The sequence below is a fragment of the Nicotiana sylvestris genome, chromosome 1 (assembly GCF_000393655.2).
Source record: "Nicotiana sylvestris chromosome 1, ASM39365v2, whole genome shotgun sequence".
NCBI lineage: Eukaryota > Viridiplantae > Streptophyta > Magnoliopsida > Solanales > Solanaceae > Nicotiana > Nicotiana sylvestris.
In genome coordinates this window covers 11162382-11186241 of record NC_091057.1, presented here as the reverse complement: position 1 = coordinate 11186241, position 23860 = coordinate 11162382, and the positions used below count along the sequence as shown (strand labels likewise).

The 23860-nt window shown below is 37.4% G+C and overlaps 1 long non-coding RNA gene across 3 annotated transcripts; it reads right to left on the bottom strand.

The window, feature by feature from the left end:
• Positions 1–4585: 4585 nt before the first annotated feature.
• On the bottom strand, positions 4586–22570 carry LOC104226143 (uncharacterized). Of its 3 annotated transcripts, none has more exons than XR_011404891.1 (5): positions 22454–22542; positions 12060–12118; positions 9086–11974; positions 5345–5622; positions 4586–4959 (listed from the first exon to the last, which is right to left on the bottom strand). It is a non-coding gene; the product is annotated as an uncharacterized lncRNA (long non-coding RNA). The 3 variants fall into 3 exon arrangements; XR_011404699.1 differs by having other exon boundaries at positions 12060–12290; positions 22454–22537; XR_011404892.1 differs by lacking the exon at positions 12060–12118 and having other exon boundaries at positions 9086–9893; positions 22454–22570.
• Positions 22571–23860: the final 1290 nt, after the last annotated feature.

The following is a 23860-nucleotide window of genomic DNA, read 5'->3' as shown; positions in this document are numbered from 1 at the left end:
ATGACCTTTTCTTCATTTGTTTTAGAGGCAAACAAAAAAAGAAAATGTAGTCATTCTAAGATTATCCCTTTTTTTTAAAAAAAAATTATGAGACGAGCCTCGCCAAATAAAAATGCAAATTGCGGGGCCCTCAATAATTGGTCATAATAAAATACTTAGAATTTGGGATGGACTATTTAGTGAATTTCACTGCCTTCCCCAAAGATGATAACGCGTTAGACTCTTTAGGCGCGATTTAATTAAATTGCATTCTTAAATTCGGGTGCGCATTTATGTGACCCAAATCCAAATCTCAACGGAGTCGGAATGTATTAACAATCACGGGCGCATTGATTGTGGCGTGGTTCGAAATGCATTTTCACGACGTTGCAATTCCATAAAAAATAAATAATAATAATAAAAGCGGTTTAAACCTAATAAAAGCACACAAGTTATAACATGTATTAAAATCAGATATTTAGCCATTATAACAATTTAAGCGACCATGCAAGAACCACGGGATTCGGGGGTGCCTAACACCTTCCCTCGGGTCAACAGAATTCCTTACTTAGAATTTCTGGTTCGCAAACTTCATTTGGAAAGTCGAAAATTTCCTCGATTTGGGATTCAAGATAAACCGGTGACTTGGGACACCAAAAGCCAAACCTTTCCTAAGTGGCGACTCTGAATTAAATAAATAATCTCATTTCGAATATTGTCACTTAAATTGGAAAAACTTCCTCACGCATTTATCCTTCGGGGTAGGCGCGCAAAAAGGAGGTGTGACAATAGCCTAGATACCACTTTGCAAATTTATAGCCCAAAAATAATAGGCCAATTCCCGAAAGATAGCTTATTTCACACAATCAACTACGATTATTGCTCCCTCTTTATACAACCAATTGTTTTCATACACTATTATGTGCAATTGCTGAAGCAATCTAACATTATAAAAGGAAAAAAAATTGGTAAATGAATTGTAAAATCCCTCCAACGCGTACAAATCTTTTTTATACAACATATACACGAAAAAGAACAAGAAAAGGAAATGTCAAACTTCCGTAGAGGCCTCTTACACACTAACAATGTATATACATCCTTATAAACTGAAAAAATATATAATTATACAACATTATACACAAATATACACATTTATACACAATTATACACAATTATACAATACTATATAACTTTTATAAACATGTATAATAGTGTATAAGAGGTGTTTGTATATTCATATACACAATTATACATTATTATACAGTGTTTATACAAACTGCTACATAGTTATGATTTTTATCCAAGCCTCGAGTTATATTAGAAGGTATTGCATGATTCAACTCGTCTATAGGTTAGCAATTTTGTGCCAAAGATTCGGAATTCAACGCACAGATATGATACACCCAGTTTCAGATTCGAGACTTCAAGGAGGACAACACACATATCACGAGAATCAATAACTTGCGATGAGCCAAGAAGGTCAACAAGCTTAAGAACAAGCAAGTCTGTAGCTTTATGCTTCATTGTGTTGAAGATTGATTTAGCTTCCGATCTTTTCTCCTCGGAGCTCGATAGACATTGGAAATTATGGTTTCAAAGTGCAAAGAGCCAGAACCAACTTCAAAAATCCTCAATATTCTTCTGTTTGCCACCATGGACGACGGATTAGGAGCCCGAGCCTTCTTCGAGCCATTGATGGCAGAACTGCGTAGGGGGTAGGGGAGGGGAAATATGGGGGCTAGGTTAAGAGAGGATGAGGGATCTATGTGCGTTGGAAAGAAAGAAGCGAGAGGCGGTGAGAGAGAATTTGGTGAGACAGGAATGAAGAAAGAAGAAAATAATAAAAATTAAAAGTGTGTCTTTAATAATGGGCTAAAGGCTGAAAAGTTTCTTTCAAGTTATGTACAACATGGGCTAAATAGGGTAAGAGCTTTAAATCTGGGCCATTTTCGGTTGGGCTGTTAGACCAAGTGACAAGTGCCGTAATTCTTTCTAGCAAAGATAGGCGTGAATCAGGGAAGTCCAGCTAATCAATTGTTGTATTCGAGTGTATTCGACTATATTCATGGCGTGAAACATGTGATTACAGCTGGACAAATTATTGTATTCGACTGTATTCACGGCGTGAAACAGGGGTTTACACGGCGTGAAATAGGGGATTACACTGTTTTAAACGGAAAGTGAATCGATTAACATAATAGACTCCTAATATAACTCAACAAACTCAATTATAACACACAAATTTTGTATTTCTAGTTATAAAAAAGATTCTCAACCGAAAAATACCCCAAAAACATAACAATCTTCAGAGAAATTATATAATACATCTGAATACATAAATTATATTAATTAAAAAACATATGAATACATTCATGGCATATAACAAGACAGTGAATACAATGAAATACATAGAATACAATGGGATACATTGAAATACAATGAAAAACAAGACAGTGAATACAATGAAATACAGTGAGATACATTGAATTACAATGAAAAAAAGACAATGAATACAATGAAATACATGAAAATACAACGTGATACGTTGAAAATACATTAAAATATATTAACAGAAATTTTGAGATGGGTGAGAGGAATTTGTCTCGGTTTTAGATGAAGGAGCAGCAAGGGGCGCCGAAACTGCCGCTGAAGATGCCATTTTCAGATCGAGATTGACTAAACTATAGATGGAATACTACTAGATCGAGATGATTCAGAGTGAGTGGAAAAACGGAACTGTGTATCGAAACCCTAGCGAAGTAGAGAGAAGAGAGCGTAGGTTCTGGAAATATTGAAATTTGGGAAGGGTGACTAATGGTAGGTGATGCGGGTGAGAGGAATTTTGAGACTGAGCATCGTATTTTCAGGGAATGAGGGAAGAAAATAACATGTATCAAAGTAGAGAGATAAAGAAAATAGTGTAACTGAATAGTGTATTTAGTGGCTTAGGGGTAGGAGGTAACCAAAATTAGATATTTTGCTATAAACATTAAAAGGTATCTATAGAATATAATTTTTTAAATGGTATTTATTTAAAATAAATAAGGTGTTAATCTTTGTTATAGGTGATAAAAATTCCTTAAATCTTCTTTTTCCCCATCGTCCTTAATAAATTGCGGTTTTATTGAGCTTCCTCCCTCTCGGGTTAATGTATTAACATTAATAAACAACAGAAAAATAATTATGTACACTTTAAACTTGTCCCTTTTTTTCATTTAGGCACTTGAACTAAACTCGGTTCCTATTGAACACTTTATCTTGTTAGAAACTGTATCTATTAAACCCCTTACAAATAACCTACCCTAAAATCTAAACGCGTAAAGTATACACACAGATGACATGGAATAAAACCAATAAAGAAAAGGCACATCAACAAAAAAAAATTGAAAGAAGAAAAAACGTGGATCTTCTTCTTCTTATTCAGGGAATACAACCCACATAAAAACTACAGAAACTTCTATGGTGATAAGTTTTGAGGCGACGATGCCACCGGTAAAGGCACTTGACGGAGCGGCATAAAAGGATCACAACCGACGACCTCCAGCCACACTATCGCTAATTAGCAACTTCGCCTCCGGCATCCACCACCCTTGTTCTGTCCTCCACTCGACACCACCTCCACCAACAACAAATGCTCCCTCTAGCACTGATCACATCCCATTCAAACTCGTCTTCTATATTTACAAAAGTTGGGGCAATTTCAGAAGACCCAATTATCAAATTGCCACTTGACATATAAAATGTGAAGAAGAATCGATTATTAATGAGATCCTACTATCAAATAGTTTTCTTTCAATTCTCCAATTGGGTTATTGATCTTCCTACAAGAAAAGAATTTTTGGTGTATCTAACTTGGTTCTTATTAGATTCTAATTTAGTTTGAATGTGAAACATTGTTGAAATTGAATCCATGTGGCTTCCCCAATTCAACCTACACATTTGCATAATAAATTTTCCTGCTTTTATCCTTTTCACTTTTGCTTCTATGTTTTTTATTTTCTTGATGAATAAAAATGGTGATGGTGGAGTTGGACGGTAGTTTCCATTGTTGGTGGACAATGGCCTTTTTGGTGGTGGTTCAAAAAAATGGGAATAATGACTATAATAGTGGATGTGAGCAAGATATGGTGTTGGAGCTAGTGTTATGGAAGTGTAGGGATGCAGCAGATCGGAGATGGTGGAAGGAGAAAGAGAAACATAACTTCACACTCTCAAAGGAGGTGAATTACACTCACTTTAACATGTGAGCAATTTGTCACTAATTGATACATTTTTAATTGAGTTTAGGTGTTAGTAGGAACAAGGTTTAGTTCGAGTGTCTAAATGGAAAAAGAGGACAAGTTTAAGGGGTTGGAGATGTATTCAAAAAACTTCGTTTGAAGTATAAAATTATCATTAAAGCCCTTATCGTTCCAAATAACTTACTAGAGAGATGTCAAACCTCCTTGAAGTTTCCAAAACTATAATATCTATCAAAAATAATTTCTGCGAAAAATCCTAGATTCCCTGTTGTTATCCAATGAAATTATTGCCAAGTATAATTAAGTACATAAAGAAATATCAACGTTAACATTAGTAGCTAGGTCGTGCAATCCGGACATCATAGTTAGAAGAAAAAAAATAACATCAATAGTTAGCATTGAAAGAAACAATTTCATCCACATGAACACAACATTATAAGTAGAAAGACGAAAAAAAACATAAAATTCAGAGTCACCCTTTTTTTATATCATTGATCACCTCTACAACGATAATACTTAGAACAACCTCTATTATACGGATTTGACGGCGGCGGAAGGCAGCTTCGGGAATACGGTTCGCCGCCACCGCCGCCGTTACAAACCGGTTGATCTCTTTTCAAAGCTCCAGGAGAAATATACTTTTTTCTTTCTTCAAGAAATCTTCTACTAATATCAGACTCCATTAATATCTCCAACTCTTCGTTACACTCAGCTATTGTACCATTGCATGGTGATTGGCCTGTTACAGATGTGATTATAAATAAAAGCGTAAGAAAAATACTGAAGATATATATGAGTTTTGTGAAAATTGGAGCTTCCATTTTTTGTTTTTGTGTGAATGGTATAGTTGGTTCTATTATTTGTAGCTGTCATTATAGTGGCTTTATTTTGCTTTTTTTTGATAGTGGAAGACACACTAAGAAGCAGAGGGACCGCACTAGTCCATCAACCAAAACCTAACTTTTGTGAAAATATATTAATTTATAAATATGATTGTGAGATTTGAAATAGTTTAAATAAATAGTTGTGAGACAATTAATAATATGATATATGCAGAAAAATAATAGTAATGCACGGGGTCTGGAAAGGGGCGGAATACAAGGGTCTATTGTACACAGTCTTACCATGTATTTCTACAAAAGGCTGTTTTCACGGATGCTGATCACATGTGATTAGTATAATGTGAAACCATCATCATATGAGACATGCCATCCTTGCCTACAAGGTGGAGCATTTTCATCATACTCAGAACAACAGCTCCATCTCTTTTTCCAGTTTTTTCTTCATGTATTTGGCCTCTTATCCTTGTCGTTCCACTTATAGACGATTACTCCAGATCCGTCGCTCCATTCTCCATCGATTCATTGGTGAGGCGGAGCCAGAGAAAATAATCGTTTATCCCCTGCGACGCTCAAAAAGCAAACATCTATATCTATATATATGATGATCAAAACTGAATAGCTGCGAAAGAAATTAATGAATAGAAGCTAGAAAGTCAAATGACTCACTGATCATGCATCAACCTCACACAACTGATTAATTTGCCACAGTAAACGCTACTGAGAAATGCCTTCTATTCACGTCAAAATATTGTATTTTTGTCCTCTTAAACTAAAAGTTTCAGCAGTGAAATAGCAAATGAAAGCAACGGTACTAGGATTAAGGGAAAGGGTCCATGTAAAGGAAGATTTTTTAAATAATTAATTTGATCCTGTGTGATAAGGTCTGCGTACACACTACTTTCCCCAGATTATATTGGTTTATGTTATTGTTATCTTGTGTGATAAGGACAAGAGTCATTGATCTAGATAAAAGCTGGGTATAATACCATTTAGAGAAAATGACAGGACATCGTGACAACTCAACTAATTCACCTAAACCTACTATCTATGTTGCTCGAACTCTCCAAAACGCAGCCGCACCTGTCTCGGATCCTCCAGAAGTGGTACAAGCGGTACACTTCTGGAAGTGGTACAATGCTGGAGGATCCGACACGCATACGGCGGTATTTTTAAGAGTGCAAGCAAAATGTACTAGCTCCACAACTTAAACATAAATGACAAGACATCGTGGTAACTCAAACGATGGTATTCACCTAAACCTATGGCTATTAGAATCCTTGAAAACTATATATATAGCTCCAGACCAAGACAGAACTCAGACAGTGGCAATTCTAGGTATCCTAATGTACAGAAGACCTATATTGCTCGGACTCTTCAAAAATGCCTTCGGTTGCTTGTTGGATCCTCCAAAAGTAGTACGTTTTTGGAGGTTCGAACACGGTTGTAGCAATATTTTTGAGGGTGAGCAATATTGCGGCGTACTACCCCTTGAAACCCCATGCTCCTATTTGGCCCTAAATCTATTCTCTCTATATTCCTTCCTCTTGCTTTTTGACATACAATTCAAGTTCTCTTTTCAGCTTCTGGCGTACCAAATTGCAGCAGCTTCAACACAATTGTTTTCCTTCAGATGAGAACAAGTTACTAGACGCTATACAATCCAAATGCCTTATCCTCCTCTGACCTGCTCATCAATAACTTATATCGGATGGAAATGGTATCTTGCGCACTTTTAATAATGCACAAAAACAATATCCAAATACTAGGAGTACTTGTCCGCAACAATTTCTTGTCCCCAATAAATACTCAAATTAAGTAACATATGAAGGCAAGTGGAGGAATAAGGGTGAAACAAGGGTCTGAGTAAGTACTCCTCTAAGTGGGGTAGACGATTAATCAACACAGAAGCAAGCAGTAATGGAAGATATCATGGTAACTCAACTACTGCTATTCACCTCAACCTATTAGAATCTTTGAAAACTACATACGTAGCTCCAGACTAAAACAGAACTCAGACAGTGGCAATTTTAGATGTCCAAACGCACGGCGGACTATTCCTGGAAATTCCCATTGTAACAGCCTAAGTCCATCACATATTTTCCGCTTTGGTCAAACAGATCTCATGGATTTGTCCATTGATCTACGCCATCATCGAATCCAATAGCACGAATACCATGTGAACTTGTGTTATGTCTTATGAAACTCTTCATTTTCTTATCCTATTCCAGTATGAGATTCATCGAATGTGTCATGTGCGTCCTTTCTTCATAAGCTTGCTGGCCTAGAAGCCTGTCGGTCCTTTTCTTTGACCCGTCCTTGTACGCCCAGCCTCCGTCATGGTGTAACACTCTTCCTCCTATTTGGCCCTAAATCTATTCTCTCTATCTATCTTGCATTCCTCTTTCTTTATCTCATACATCTCTAATTTTTTCTAGGACCTCAATCGCTTTTTTTACAGCTTCTGGCATAGAAAGTTGCAGCAGATTTAACACAATTGGTTTCCTTCAGATGACAACATGTTACTAGACGATGTACAACCCAAACCCATTATCCTCATCTGACCTGCTCATCTATAACTTATATTAGACGGAAACGGTTGTATCTCGCGAGCTTTTAGTAATGTACTAAGAAATATCGCGAGCTTGTGGGCAACAGTTTCTTGTCTCCAATAAATACCCAAATCAAGTAACATATGAAGCCAATGGCAGGAAGAAGGGACCATCAAATAATGAAATTTGTTACTACTACACTAATTGGACCTCAATTACACAAAATTTGTTAATCCAAGTTAAAATCCACTCCCGCAAACCAAGCTTGTAAGAAGCTCAAACTCCTTCAATCTCATCAATGTTGGAAAACGATAAATCAACACAGAAGCAAGCCATGGATGGCAGAGGCAGAGGAACACTCTGCCTCATACTTATTAATCTTGTTTAACATTACCCCCATTTTTTACTATATTCCAGATTTATCTACTAATGAAAGAAGCAAAAGAGGGATACTAATGAAAGGTTCACTGATAAAAACAAATAATTTTGAAGAAGTATTAGCGAACTCAATGTGACAGACCGAAAACTTCTTTACTCCAACACCTTAGGACTTCTTATGCTGCTCCATTTCCTCAAAAAATGCATAGCCATAACCAGCTATGCTGCTTGGACCCTCTAAAATGTTGTCGCATCCATATCGGATTCTCCATTATTTTTGAACGTTAGAGGATCCGACACACACGCCACAATATTTTTGAAGAGTTCGAGCAACATAGGTAACCAGATAACCTTTTCCATTTTGGGAAGAAAACTAAAATAAAGTGAAACGAACACCTAATTGGTAACTAGAAACTTCTGATAAGACACATATATTTAAGTTGGCGATGCGACAGAAAAACAAGGGAAGAAGATGCAATAATCATGCTAATGGTGTGGAATAGTTCCTAAGGACAATCCCCTCCTCAGAAGGGGAACCTTGGCGTAACTAGTAATTGTTGCCATGTGACCACGAGGTCACCGGTCCGAGCCGTGGAAACAACCTCTTGTAAAAATGCAAGATAAGGTTGCGTACAATAGACCCCTGTCCAGCTCTTCCCCGGACCGCGCACGTAGCAGGAACTTAATGCACCGGGCTACCCTTTTTACAATTCCATCCTCTAGATGTAATGAAGGAAACACTAATTTGAAAGGATTATTTTGAGCTATCACTTTATGTGCCCTATTATAAGGGACAAAATGGTTCCTTCAGATGACAAAAGTGAAGTTCCAAACCATCAAATCACCAATCCGAAGTCGTTTACGCGAAAGTCAAACTTTTGTCAATTCTTACAACTTAAACTTCCAACAATTGAACTAAGTTAATTCACTCCAAAACCTTCTCGGAACCGGAAATTAAAAGTACTTATTATTCAGCTATTTCTAACCATTTTTATTTCCTACCAAGAAACATAACTCATAACACTTATATTCTTTATATAGAGAAAATAGAAACAAAGGGAAGCAGCAAAATCAAGAATTGGGAGATGATAAATACCATTAGTGTAGCCGTGGAAAGAGCAGGCAATAGGGAAATTATCTTCGTCTTCATAAAGAGTAGTGCACCTCAAACATTTCTTCTTATTTTGGGAATTCACAATTTGCAGTCTTTTTCCAGCTCCTCTTTCTGAAGTTGGTTTTCTCCAGCTAGAAATATTTGAAGAAATGGGGAACGATATATTTTGGGAAAGAAGATTTTTGTAAACTAAAGTCATGAGAAATGAAGAAATGGTTTGCAGCTGCTCACGGAAAGCTGGAAAGTGAACTGATATCAGTGGCTACTATTTGGCGTCGTTTCAATTTATTTGATATAGTTAAAGTCAAAATAAATTTAATTAAAAAAAGGAAAAAAATTATATTTTGTAATCTTAAGCTTGTCATTTTTGTGGATTTTAAAACTTATATTTTTAAACATATCGGGTGTGTTTGGTATAATGGAAAATGTTTTCTTGGAAAACAAGTAGTAATCTTATTTATTTTTCGGTGTTTGGTACGCAAATTAAGAAAAATGACTTCTCAAGTCCAAGATAGATTAGATCTCCCGCAATATGAGACGGACTTAACCCTCTCCCGTATAAATAAATAAAGAATATCAGCATCATGGAACATCAAACTGATACACTCTATCGAGACTTCTGTTTAGGCAATGGATGCTTCTTGTCTGCTTCATTCGAAAAGAAGGTAGCTGCATTTTGTCCAATTTGTACTCTCCCCTGGCTTCTCTTGGTAGTTGTTCCATATTATTAAACCATGTAGTTTGTCTAAGGGATAGGCCATGATTTGCAAGTGTATCAGCCACTGAGATCCTGGCGATAAGGTGATTTCCATCAAATAACAGTTGATGATATAGAGCATTTGGCTTTCTTTATTATCTCACAGAAAACCTCCCAATTCAAGAAAGGGCTAATGTACAAAGAAATATCCGAATACTAGGGAGTAGTTGCCTGCAACAAGAGTCAACTTTTTCTTGTCTCCAAAAAAACTCAAAACCCACTCCCATAAACCAAGTTTATAAAAGTCTCAAGCTCTTTCAATCTCATCAATGTTGGGAAAAGTTGAGTATCATAAGGGCTGGGGTAGACAATAAATCAACACAGAAGCAAGCCACTGATGGAAGAGGCAGGGGAACACTATCTTGTTTAACATTATCCCATTTTTCCTATATATTCCAGATTCATCTACTAATGAAAGAAGCAAAAGAGGGATACGACGGGCTTTTAACTGAGGTGAGGTTCACTGATCTAAACAAATAACTTTGAAGAAGTATTAGCAAACTCAATGTGACAAAACTGAAAACTTTTTTACTCCCAACACCTTAGGACTTCTTATTCTACTGCTCAATTTCCTCATAAATATGAAGAGCCGTAAACAACTATGCTGCTTGGATCCTCTAAAATATTGCTGCACCCATGTCAGATCCTCCAATATTTTCGAATGTTGGAGGATCCGACACATATGCAGCAATATTTTTTAAGAGTTCGAGCAACATAGTAACCAGATAAACTTTTCCATTTTGGTAAGAAAAATAAAATAAAGTGAATCGACCACCTAATTGGTAACTAGAAACTTCTGATAAGACACATATAATTAAGTTGGCGATGCGACACAAAAACAAGGGAAGAAGACAATGGCGGACACAGGATTTTCTACAAGCGAGTTCAATCTTAGAAGTATATAACTTTATTCGTAAAATTGTAGTTGTCAAGTGGGTTTAAATAAAATATTTATACAAAATTTATATAGCTTTAATCATAATTTATACATATATACAATATTATTTTTTGGTGAAACGGGTTCAGTTGAACCCGCTTGCCACCACGTGCGTCCGCCACTGGAAAGAGACACAATAATCATGCTAATGGTGTGGAATAATTCCTAAGGACAATTCCATCCTCAGAAGGGGAACCTTGGCGTAACTAGTAAAATTGCTACTATGTGTCTATTGGGAAAAAACTGAGTTTATATTAAAGATGATGTGACATGACACGTGGATTAGTTAAATGGTCAAAGCGCAGCAATTGACTAAGAGGCACGGATGGAGACAGCCACGGGAAGAAGAATTTAAATAGGCACGAGACGACGTATAGATACGAGTCTCGTACCAATTTAAATTATTTACAGCCAACGGATTAGAAGGCATTGAAGGCAAAGATCTGATGACAGAAAGGAGTCCGAATTCATTATTAAATACTTGATACGTTACAAAATTGGTATTTAATAGGAATGATTGTATAACGGCTTATTTAATGTCATTTATTACTCATGATTATATCATTAAAGCTGAGGCTTCATTCCTTTACCTAGAATTATCTATAAAAGGAAGAAGTATCATCATTTGTAAGGACACGGAATACTATTGAGAATTTATTGAAATACACATCTATTTGCTTTTTACCATCATTCTCAAAAGTATTTTATTTTTGTCTCCTGATTATCAGTAACCCGAATTTCTTTTTAGCTTTGACCAAAGACTCAGATTTTTGGTTAAACAAATTGGTTCCGTTACCGGGAATCTGATAATCTTTCCTTTTAAGCTATATCTTATCTATTGTCGTCACCATGTCAAACAACAACGCCGACAACAATAGTAATAACACATTGGGAAACCATGAGAATCAAATACATCAAAATCAAGATGACGTGTTTCCCTCTCCTCTAAATTCACCACGTCAATCTCGTGAAGGCACTCCTGTTACTGAATCCCGTGCTGATCAACAAGAGCAATCTGAACATTTTGAAGGAGTTACAACTGAAGCTTTGCAAAAGCTAATTGATGCACAGGTCGGCAAAGCTCTTCAGGCACTTGTTAGTCGATTGCCTGCTGCGCCACCTACACCAACTCCTAATAATAATACATTGGAGAACCCCCGTTCTGGTCTTGATAATTCTGGAAACGGAGCAACCCCCAGTGAACCACAAGAAGGGGGACCAGGTAATTTAAATAATTCATATTTGCAAAATTTAGTACTAACCTTGCAGAAACAGCTTAAGGAACAAAATGAGCGTATTGAACAAATCCCTGGAGTTCCGCCTGTAATAAAAGGAGTAGACATGGACAAATACTCACAACAACCATGGAAGCCTAGTGCTGCTCCCCTTCCAATTCCGAAAAAGTTCAAAATGCCTGACATCCCGAAATATGATGGTACTACAGACCCACGTGACCACGTGACTGCATTTACAACCGGCGTAAAAGGCAACGACTTGACCAAACAAGAAATTGAATCAGTATTGGTCAAGAAATTTGGAGAAACACTCACCAAGGGTGCATTAACCTGGTATTCTCTTTTATCTGAAAATTCTATTAATTCTTTTGCTGAGCTTGCAGATTCTTTTATTAAAGCACATTCGGGAGCACAAAAGGTTGAGAAAAGAATGGAAGATATTTTCAAAATCAAACAAGGGGATTCGGAGTTGCTTAGAAACTTCGTTGATAGATTCCAGCGTGAAAGAATGACTCTACCTCGTGTGCCTGACAATTGGGCTGCTATAGCTTTTGCAAGTAATTTAAATGACAAAAGTTCTGAAGCCACGAGACGACTCAAAGAAAGTCTTCGAGAATTTCCTGCAACCACATGGAATGATGTTTACAACAGGTATAGCACGAAGCTGCGAATCGAAGAAGATACCGTACCTAAGCTTCATCATGAAGAAAGGGGCGGTACCCGAAGGTCAGAAACCGAAAAAAGATCAGGTAAAAATAGGTACGATCCATATATGGGACCTGCAGGAAAGGACCCACGGTCGAAACAAGATAGCCAGCAATATGATCAAAAATCGAGGAACCGGGATTCTGGCTCTTCTTCAAAGTTCAGGAATGATCGGAACAGACAAGAATCACGAGATGATGACAGAAGTTTAAAGACACGATTCGGTGGATATAATTTTAATGTCTCTACCTCCGAGCTCGTAGCTGTTTTAAGAAGCATGGGAGATAAGGTACGGTGGCCAAAAGAGATGCGGTCAAATCCAAGTAGACGCAATCCGGATCATTGGTGCGAATTTCACAACGATCACGGGCACAAAACTTCAGAATGTAGATTCCTGCAGAGTGAAGTGGATCATTTATTGAAGCAAGGGTACCTCACTGAGTTATTTAGTGAGAAAGGAAAACAAGCTTATATGAAAAACAGACAAGAGCCACCACAACCTCCTTCACCCAAGAGGACAGTGAATGTCATAAGCGGGGGAGAAGATATTCACGGCGTAACCTACACAGCCTCCAACAAGGTTTCTAAGGTAACGATTACACACGGGAAACGGGTGCGGCAGGTCCTTGAAAATGAAAGTATTTCGTTCGATGACGCAGATACCGAAGGAGTGACAACTCCACATAATGACGCACTGGTAATATCTTTACTTGTACATGATACTAATGTAAAACGAGTTTTGATTGATCCAGGGAGTTCTGTAAATATTATATTACTAAGGGTACTACGAGAAATGCAAGCTGAAGACAAAATGATACCCAAGGCGCACACCTTGTCAGGCTTCGACAATTCAAGTGTAGTAACAAAAGGTGAGGTATTTCTAACAACTTTTGCTATGGGTGTTGTGAAGGAAACTAAATTTCAGGTAGTTGATATGGAAATGGCCTACAATATGATCATGGGGAGACCATGGATACACGATATGGACGTTGTCCCATCAACTCTACATCAGGTTATTAAATTCCCATCACCATGGGGAATTTGCCAAATTCGTGGGGATCAGCAGATGGCTAAAAGTGTCAACGCTGTAACAAGTACGAGCGCCGAAAATAAAGAAAAGTAGCAATTACAGGAAACAGTTGAAGGTAAAAAAGATCAAACTTCAACTGAACAGGAAAAGACGGATTTGGACTCAAGACCTGACACAATTCAAGAACCTGAAGAAAATGAAAGCATCAAAACGACAATTGAAGAGCTTGAGGCAGTGATGTTATTTGATCAATGGCCTGAACGGAAGGTTTATGTCGGGGCCAATTTAAGCACGAACATGCGAGGTATGATAATCGAATTTTTAAAAGCTAACTTAGACTGCTTTGCTTGGTCCCACGCTGATATGACAGGGATACCACCAAATGTGATGACTCACAAACTCAATGAGGACCCTTCTTTCACACCAATAAAGCAAAAGAAACGGAAACAAGGTGCTTTCAAGAACCAGGTGATTCAGGATGAAGTCCAAAAATTATTAAAAATCGGATCAATCCGTGAGGTAAAATATCCTACTTGGTTAGCTAACACGGTGGTTGTACCCAAGAAAAATGGTAAGTGGCGTGTTTGTGTAGATTATACCGATTTAAATAAAGCCTGTCCAAAAGATTCCTTTCCCTTACCGCATATAGACCAACTAATTGATGCAACCGCAGGTCATGAACTTTTAAGTTTTTTAGATGCATACTCGGGATATAATCAAATTAAAATGGATCCTGGTGATGAAGAAAAAACTTCTTTCATCACAGACAGGGGGACTTACTGTTATAAAGTAATGCCCTTTGGCCTCAAAAATGCTGGGGCAACCTATCAAAGGTTGGTCACCAAAATGTTCCAAGAACATTTAGGGAAAACAATGGAGGTATATATAGACGATATGCTCGTCAAAACCCAGCAATCTCATGATCATATTTCTCATCTATCTATTACTTTTGAAATTTTGCGAAAATTTAATATGAAACTCAACCCAGAAAAATGTGCATTTGGAGTTGCATCAGGTAAGTTTTTGGGTTTTCTTGTTTCTAATCGTGGTATTGAAGTGAATCCTTCTCAGATCAAAGCAATAGAAGAAATCCCGGATATACTTACTAATAAAAAGGAAGTACAAAGATTAACGGGAAGAATTGCAGCTTTGGGGAGATTTATTTCCAAATCCTCGGAAAGGTGTTTTAAGTTTTTCTCTGCACTTAAAAAGCAAGATCATTTTGAATGGAATGAAGATTGTCAACAAGCCCTTAGAAATTTGAAAGCTTATTTGTCAAAACCACCGTTGTTGGCAAAACCGAAGGTGGGGGAAAAACTTCTCATTTATCTGGCCGTATCTGAAGTCGCAGTAAGTGCTGTTTTAGTCCGCGAGGACCAAGGTAAACAATCTCCTATTTATTATGTAAGTAAGTCCTTATTGGAAGCTGAGACACGATACCCACAGCTAGAAAAATTAGCATTAGCTTTGATCATGGCATCTAGAAAGTTAAGACCTTATTTTCAATGTCATCCCATTGTTGTAGTTACTGCTTTTCCGCTTCGAAATATTTTGCATAAACACGAACTTTCAGGAAGATTAGCAAAATGGGCTATAGAACTAAGTGAGTATGAAGTTATTTATCAACCCAGGACCGCTATAAAGTCTCAAGTACTAGCTGATTTCGTGGCTGATTTTAGCCAGGGGATGCATTTAGAAGCAGAAAAAGAATTACTAGTTTTTAATGGTGCGAACCCGGGGACTTGGGTTTTATACACTGACGGTTCATCTAATGTAAAAGGGGCAGGCCTAGGAATAGTCCTCGTACCACCTGCGGGTGAGACCATTAGACAGGCTATAAAATGTCATTCTATAACTAACAATGAAGCAGAGTATGAGGCTGTAATTGCAGGTTTAGAATTGGCACGAGAACTCGGCATAACACAGATTATAATCAAGAGTGATTCTCAACTCGTGGTTAATCAGATGCTGGGGACTTATACAGCCAGAGAGTCACGAATGCAAGAATACCTCGCAAAGGTACGGGAGTTAATAAAGCAATTCCAAACTTGGAAAGTAGTGCAGATCCCAAGAGATGAGAATGTAGAGGCAGATGCTTTAGCAAACCTTGCATCCGCAGCAGACGTGGCAAACAATACAGATGCTTCAGTCATACATCTATTTCATTCCGTTCTTGAATCTGATAAAAACGAGGTAAATTTTAATCATCTAACATGGGATTGGAGAAATGAAATTGTTGCCTTTTTACAGCACGGAACCGTGCCTAATGACAAAGGAAAGGCTTACGCGCTTCGCAAAAAAGCTGCACGATATTGTTTATATCAAGGAAATCTTTATCGAAAGATGTTCGGCGGACCACTAGCAAGGTGTCTCGGACCCTCTCAAACCGAATATGTCATGAGAGAAGTACATGAAGGACATTGTGGGAATCACGCAGGAGGACGGTCACTGGTAAGAACGTTAATTCGCACAGGATATTATTGGCCTAAGATGGAAGAAGAGGCAACCAGTTTCGTGTCCAAATGTGATAAATGTCAAAGGTACGACAATAATATGCACAGACCAGCTGAGTTACTACATCCTGTTTTAGCCCCATGGCCCTTTATGAAATGGGGAATGGATATCGTAGGTCCACTTCCACAAGCAAAAGGTCAGGTAAAATTTCTACTTGTACTTACAGATTATTTCACTAAATGGGTAGAAGCAGGGGCATTTAAACAGGTACGAGAAAAAGAAGTTAAAGACTTCATATGGCGAAATATAATATGCCGCTTTGGAGTACCAAAGGAGATCGTGTGTGACAATGGACCACAATTCATTGGAGCTCAAGTTACAGAATTTCTTCGAAGTTGGCAGATCAAAAGAATAACGTCTACGCCATATCATCCAGTGGGGAATGGACAAGCAGAATCAACTAACAAAGTTATTATCAATAACTTGAAAAAAAGGTTACAAGATTCAAAAGGTAATTGGCCTGAGGTGTTACCTGGAGTATTATGGGCTTATCGTACAACGACCAAAACAGGCACTGGAGAAATACCATTTTCAATGGTTTATGGTACGGAAGCCTTAATTCCAGTTGAAATAGGTGAGCCAAGCACACGATACGATCAGGCAACGGAGGAATCTAATAATGAAGAGATGCGGGTTAGCCTAGATTTACTTGAAGGAAGAAGAGAAGCTGCTTTGATAAGGATGGCAGCACAAAAGCAAGTAATAGAACGATATTACAATAGGAAAGCACGCCTCAGATTTTTCAAAATTGGGGACTTCGTGCTTAAAAAGGTGTTCCAATCTGCAAAAGCTGCTAACTCAGGAAAGCTAAGTCCAACATGGGAAGGACCATACAAAGTCCGTGGCATTGCGGGAAAAGGAGCATACCAGTTGGAAACAATGGATGGTAAAGTTTTACCCTCACATTGGAATGCTGTCCACTTAAAAAGATATTACTTTTGAGAAAGTACCTACGGTCAGGTATCATCATGTTAAAATTTCTCTCTTGGTTTATTAATATTTTACTAACGATTTTAGATGCTAGGCAAAATATCCTAACTCGTGCCAAATGATGAGTCACAACCTGCAAGGCAAAATGGAGTATTCTTAAATTCCTAGCCCAGGGTTACAATTAATCTGATGGAAATACACACGAGTTAGGCAGTCTTCATCTATAATCGCACCTTCGAGTCCCGTATATCTTTCTGTTTCAGGAAAAAGGGCTAAAGTAAAAGAAATAAACAAGTGTTCGAGGCTTCATACTTCACCGCTCAAACACTTGAGGGACTACAATATTGTACACAGATACATGTAGAAATGCAGATACGAATATCGAACGATAGAAGTCAAGTGTTGAGAAAACTTCAGCATTCATGAGAACAACAGAGTCATCTCTCAAACTCATAAACAAAGTCACCTCTCAAACCCTTTTTAATATGTAAAGATAGGGTCATGACTATGTACTGAAACAGGTTATGAAGAAAAACCTTGTTTATTTTATGTTATTCACAAATCTGTTACAAGAAAAACAGTTACGAGAAAGTTGTAGATGTATTGTAATACATGTAACAGTCAAACACTTGTTAAAAGTTTATAAAATAAAAACTTGCCAAAGTTGTTTCATACAAAACGTGTGTATTCCTATTTCTTTCATCGTATTATAACACCATTATGAAGTTGAGACGTCTTCTTCATTAAGTGTCGATAAAATAAAAGGGCCCTCTTTTATAAGCCTCATGTTAATAAGTCATGAGAAGAATCATAAAGCATTTTCAAAGGATAAAAATGCTAAACTACTCTATAAGTCCTAAATAAGTAAGGAAAAGGCAAGAATAGAACACATTGAAGTACTAACGAAACTTCTTAATATAATTAAAAAGACTAAGTAGAAACTTAGTCAATAAAGGTTTATACAAGTGCCCCATTATGATAACTGGGGACTTTCACCAAAAAATCCCTTAAAAACTAAGGGATAAAACCATCATCCAATTGAAGGGGTTAGCACATCCGAAGTTGCAATATTAATTTCACTTTCAACCACAGGCACGGTGGCAACTTCTGAAGAAGCAGCAACATGAACGGTTTCAGCTGAAGCGGGAATTGTAATCCCAATTGCTGCAGTAGTCACTTCTTCATTTAAAAGTTCTTCTGTTCCAGGAACTTCAAGTGCAGGAGAAGGAGTATCAGTAGACTGTTGGCTTTTCTCGATGGTATCTACGACTTTGGCCAGTTCAGACTGCAAGTCAAAACCTTCTTGAGCAGCTTCCGTCAAAGCATCACAACGAGATTTCAGGAAAGCCCAACTCACCTCTATGTTAAAATTTTCCTCTAGAAGTCCATATTCCTTTTCCCACATAGCAAGATCGTTTTTTAAGATTTGATATTCAGCTAAATGGGAATCAAGGGAAGCTTCAAGAGAAGCATGAGAACTCTTCAAGGCATGAATCTCGTCAGAAGAAGTCTGTAAGTCAGCCTGAGCTTGAGTCAAGCTTTGCACTAACTCTCCTGCATATTCTTCCTTCCTAGCCAAAAGTGCCTTCAGCTCCCTAACTTCTTCACTAGCCCTGGATAATTGTTCTGACAAAGAGCATTCCAAAAGCTCTTTGTCTCTTTTCAATTGGCTTGAAGAGGCTTTGACAGTTGCCAGTTCAGAAGTTAAACCACGGTTTTGCTGCTCCAGGAGATTTTTATCTTCTTGCAACTCCTCTATGGTCCCTTGAGCATTCTCGAACTGCTCCTTCCAATTGGTTGCTTCAAGCTGGGCTCCCCTAGCTATTTCTTCGGCCTCGTGGACAGTCTTTTCAGACTCACGGGCTTTTCTTTCCAGTAAGGAAATTCTTCCCATTAATTCCGTGCCAATAAGGTTAGCCTACAGAGATAAGTCATAGAAATGAGAGATTGAAGATAATTAAAAAAAAACTTGTTGGTAAAAATACCTTCAAAGTAGAATGAACTACGTCATTCATCAGAGTTAAGCAGCTATGGCTCTCCATCTTCTTCTTCTCGATATCTCCAATTAGAGGTTCGAGCCAAACATCGACTCTACCGGTCTTCCTCAAGAGGCTATGATTGGCAGGAACCTCCAAAGTAACACTTCTCATAGTCATACTTCCACTGCTAGAACCTGTCTCTGTATGATGAACAGAGGGAAGAGGAGCAATGGAAGGAATGGAAGGAAAAGATGTAGAAACCAACGTAGGAGCGGAAGCAGGTGCGGTAGAAACAGCCAAGGGAACGGATATAGGAGCGGTAGAAACTGGCAAAAGAACGGAAGTTGTCAAAACTGGTAAAGAAATACTTACGGTTGGCAGAGGAATGGAGGAAATAGGAACAAATGAGGAAAGAGGAGCTTCATCAAAAACAGGGCTGAGCTCGCCACTCCCGAAACCACTGTCAAAAAGATGTTGAATTGACTCATTATTATCTCTTGGTTCGGCGTCCTCGTCAGAATGAATCAAAACAGGCTCGGTGGTGGAGGTTCGAGCAGGAGTGTTTTCAATTTCATCATCAATGATTATTCGTCTCCTGACTCTTGGCCTGGTAATTAGGGAGGTACCCTCCTCTTCTTCTTCAGAACTTTCCTTTGTAGCTTTCCTTTTAGGCAGCAAGGCTCGAGCCTTATCCAAATCAAGAGCAACATTCGCAGACATGCGAATGGCCATAGCTACTTCAGCTGTCATTCCTCTAATGCCAAATCCTGATTAAAGGATGGATATACATGATTAAAGTTGAGGAAAAAGTGCTTAACATGTAAAAAAAATCATATAAAAAGGGGGATACCATGTGTTTTGACCTTCCAGCCATGTAAGGAAGAAATTGATTTCCAAGTTCTCTGCTCCCTAGAAGCAATCTTCAAAAGTGAGTCTACCCAACCACGGAAGTTGGGAATAGGTTCCACATCTCCCATGGTTGCTACAAAAAAATAAGAAGGGACGAGGTTAAAAACAAACTTTCTTTTGAAATTCTCAAAAGTAGGTACGGTAAATAAAAGGAAACCTACGTTCAAAATTCCACTTCTCAGGGAAGGGAATATTTGTCTCGCCAATCAAGTCCACCGTACGAACAGCAACGTAACGGATATACCATCCACGATCTTTGTCATCCTCAAGATTTACCAAAACTTTTTTGCTCCTTGCAGTTAACGTAAAAACTCCATGGCGTATTAAGTTAGGATGGTATAGATGAATAAGGTGAGAAAAGGTGAAATTGACATTGGCCTTGGAGGATAAATATCTCAAACAAGCCACTGTTCTCCACACTAATGGACCGATTTGGGCCAAACAAATTGTAAAGAAACGACAAAAATCGAGAATAACTGGGTCAATCGGAGGATTAAAACCTAAAGTGAAGGGGTAAGTATAAACACAGAAGAATACCCACTTCTAAAAGAGGAAATTCTTTGATTTGGGGAAGGAATTGACATTCGGAGACTATCCTTCCAGTTACAATCTCTTCTTATGGTGGGGATTGTAAGCTCGGTTACTATTGTTGGGTAAGTATCGGCTCTTTCTAAATTTTTAATTTGTTTTTGAAGAGACGTTTTGTCACTTTCAAAAGACAAATCGCTGGGAACTATATCATCAACTGAGGGTTCTTGAGAAGAATCAAGAATTTCCCTACTTTTAGAAGAAGGGGCTTTTGGGATAGAACTCCTTGAAGAAGAACCAGAGGAGCCGCCTCGCGTAGATTCTAACCCTGTTCGAAGCCTACCTCCTCCGCCTCTTCTGTGTCTAACAGGGGCGTTGGGGAATTGATCTAGAATTGGAACTTTTTTACGGTTAGGGTTTGAAGAAGACATTGTTAAGAAGGAAGTATGTGCTGAAGATTTGTGAAGAAGACAAAGGAAGACAAAGTTATGTGTAAAATGGGAACCGTCAACTTTAGAAGTGTAATGATGAAAAGCCTATAATAAAGACAGCTATCACTTCGTAAATAGTGAGAATGAAGAAGTCTCGAAAAAGGGTATGAATATCGGAATCAATTAGAAAATGACACATGGGCAGAACATTAAATGGAAAAGACTGCTGAGGCGTTAATACTGTCATGAGCATTAATTGTGGCAAAAATTCCTTTTACATGAAGATCCACTTCCCAATTATTTAATTGATAAAAAAATGGAAAGTGGGGGGACTATCTGTATTGGGAAAAAACTGAGTTTATATTAAAGATGATGTGGCATGACACGTGGATTAGTTAAATGGTCAAAGCGCAGCAATTGACTAAGAGGCACGGATGGAGACAGCCACGGGAAGAAGAATTTAAATAGGCACGAGACGACGTATAGATACGAGTCTCGTACCAATTTAAATTATTTACAGCCAACGGATTAGAAGGCATTGAAGGCAAAGATCTGATGACAGAAAGGAGTCCGAATTCATTATTAAATACTTGATACGTTACAAAATTGGTATTTAATAGGAATGATTGTATAACGGTTTGTTTAATGTCATTTATTACTCATGATTATATCATTAAAGCTGAGGCTTCATTCCTTTACCTAGAATTATCTATAAAAGGAAGAAGTATCATCATTTGTAAGGACACGAAATACTATTGAGAATTTATTGAAATACACATCTATTTGCTTTTTACCATCATTCTCAAAAGTATTTTATTTTTGTCTCCTGATTATCAGTAACCCGAATTTCTTTTTAGCTTTGACCAAAGACTCAGATTTTTGGTTAAACAATGTGACCACAAAGTCTCTGGTCCGAGCCGTGAAAACAATCTCTTACAGAAATGTAGGTTAAGGCAGGGTATAATAGACGCCCAAGCTGCCCTTTTTATAATCCCATCCTCTAGATGTAATGAAGGCAAACACTAATTTGAAAGGATTATTTTGAGCTATCACTTTATGTGCCTTATTATAAGGGACAAAATAGTTCCTTCGGGCAAAAGGCAAACTTTTGGACAAAAGTGAAGTTCCAAAGCATGCCATTAAATCACCAATTCAAAGTCATTTACACGAAAGTAAAACTTTGGTCAACTCTTGCAACTTAAGCTTTCAACAATTGAACTAAGCGTTCTAATTCACTTCAAAACCTTCCTGGGAAGTACTTATTATTCAGCTATTTCTAACCATTTTTATTTCCTACCAAGAAACATAACTTTTATCACATATTCTTTATACAGAGAAAATAAAACACAGGAATTAAGCAGCAAAATCAAGAACTGACAGAGGATAATTAACTACCATTAGTGTGGCCGTGGAAAGAGCATGCAATGGGGGAATTATCTTCGTCTTCATAAAGAGTATTGCACCTCAAACATTTCTTCTTATTTTGGGAATTCACAATTTGCTGTCTTTTTCCAGCTCCTCTTTCTAAAGTTGGTTTTCTCCAGCAAGAAATATTTGAAGAAATGGGGAACAATATATTTTGGGAAAGAAGATTTTTGTAAGTTAAAGTCATCAGAAGAATTTTTTGGTCAAGTTCAGACATCATCTTTAATGCAATCTCGATGTACGGCACATATCGAATATAAAATAGGAAAAAAAGATTAATCATAAGACGTGAAAAAACTAAAAGTTTAACTATAATATTGTTTTGCTAAATACTTTCTAACTTTTACTAAAGGATTAATGATAGCTATGTACATTAGGGCGACGCTGTCATTGTCACAGCGTAAAAATATCTTCTTCCTTTTCTTTTTTTCATTTTTTCCTAAAAATATCCATTATTAGAGGTGGACCTACGCTTCGGGAATACAGATTATTAAATCCCGTTAACTTCCACCAATTTTTTGAATATATAAATATATATATATATATTGCTTACAACGCTTAAAATTAAAAGTCCGATGAAGATATTGATTGAACAATTTGCTTTGGTACCCGTCTCCTTCAAATTCTCAGTGTGTATTTGTCCATTACTCTCCTAAAAATGAAGAATTAATCTTGTGGTGGCCAATATTTTACACGCACCACCACATCAGATGCATCTTAATTTTATTTTATTTATTTGTTTATTATTTTGTAGCTCTTTTTTCAATTTCATATTTTTCTTTGATAAACCCCTAAATATGATCCCATAAATTTAAATCTTCAATTCACCTGAGAAAAGCGATGGTACCTCCTTTAAAAAAAATACAAGAAATGCATCTAAGAAATATTTTTATTTTAATATAGGCTAATAGGGGAGTAGTTAGCACTACTTAAATATTCAACTAAATAGTTTAATATTCTTGAAAATACTATTAACGGAAAATGTCTCGTAAAGCTACACCTTTGAGATAATCAAATTAATCACTAACCTTATCACCATATATTTCTTTTTATAGCAGTAAAAATTTGCTTAACAAAGATATCCAAGAAAAATCTTGGAAAACTTCTCTTTTATTTAGGTTATAATAACTTCCTGTAAGGTTGTAGATGACTTTGACCCAAGAACTAAGTTTCCAACCACAAAGTCTAAGAAACATACAGGGAAGTAGGACTGTGCACGGATTGGGTCGGATCGGATTTAGCATATTTCGGATTCGAATTTCGAATTTCGGATTCTAGAAATGCAATCCGAATCCGATCCGAATTATATCGGATCGGATCGGATCGGATTTTAAAGTTTGGATTGGATCGGATATCGGATCGTATTATTATGTCTTA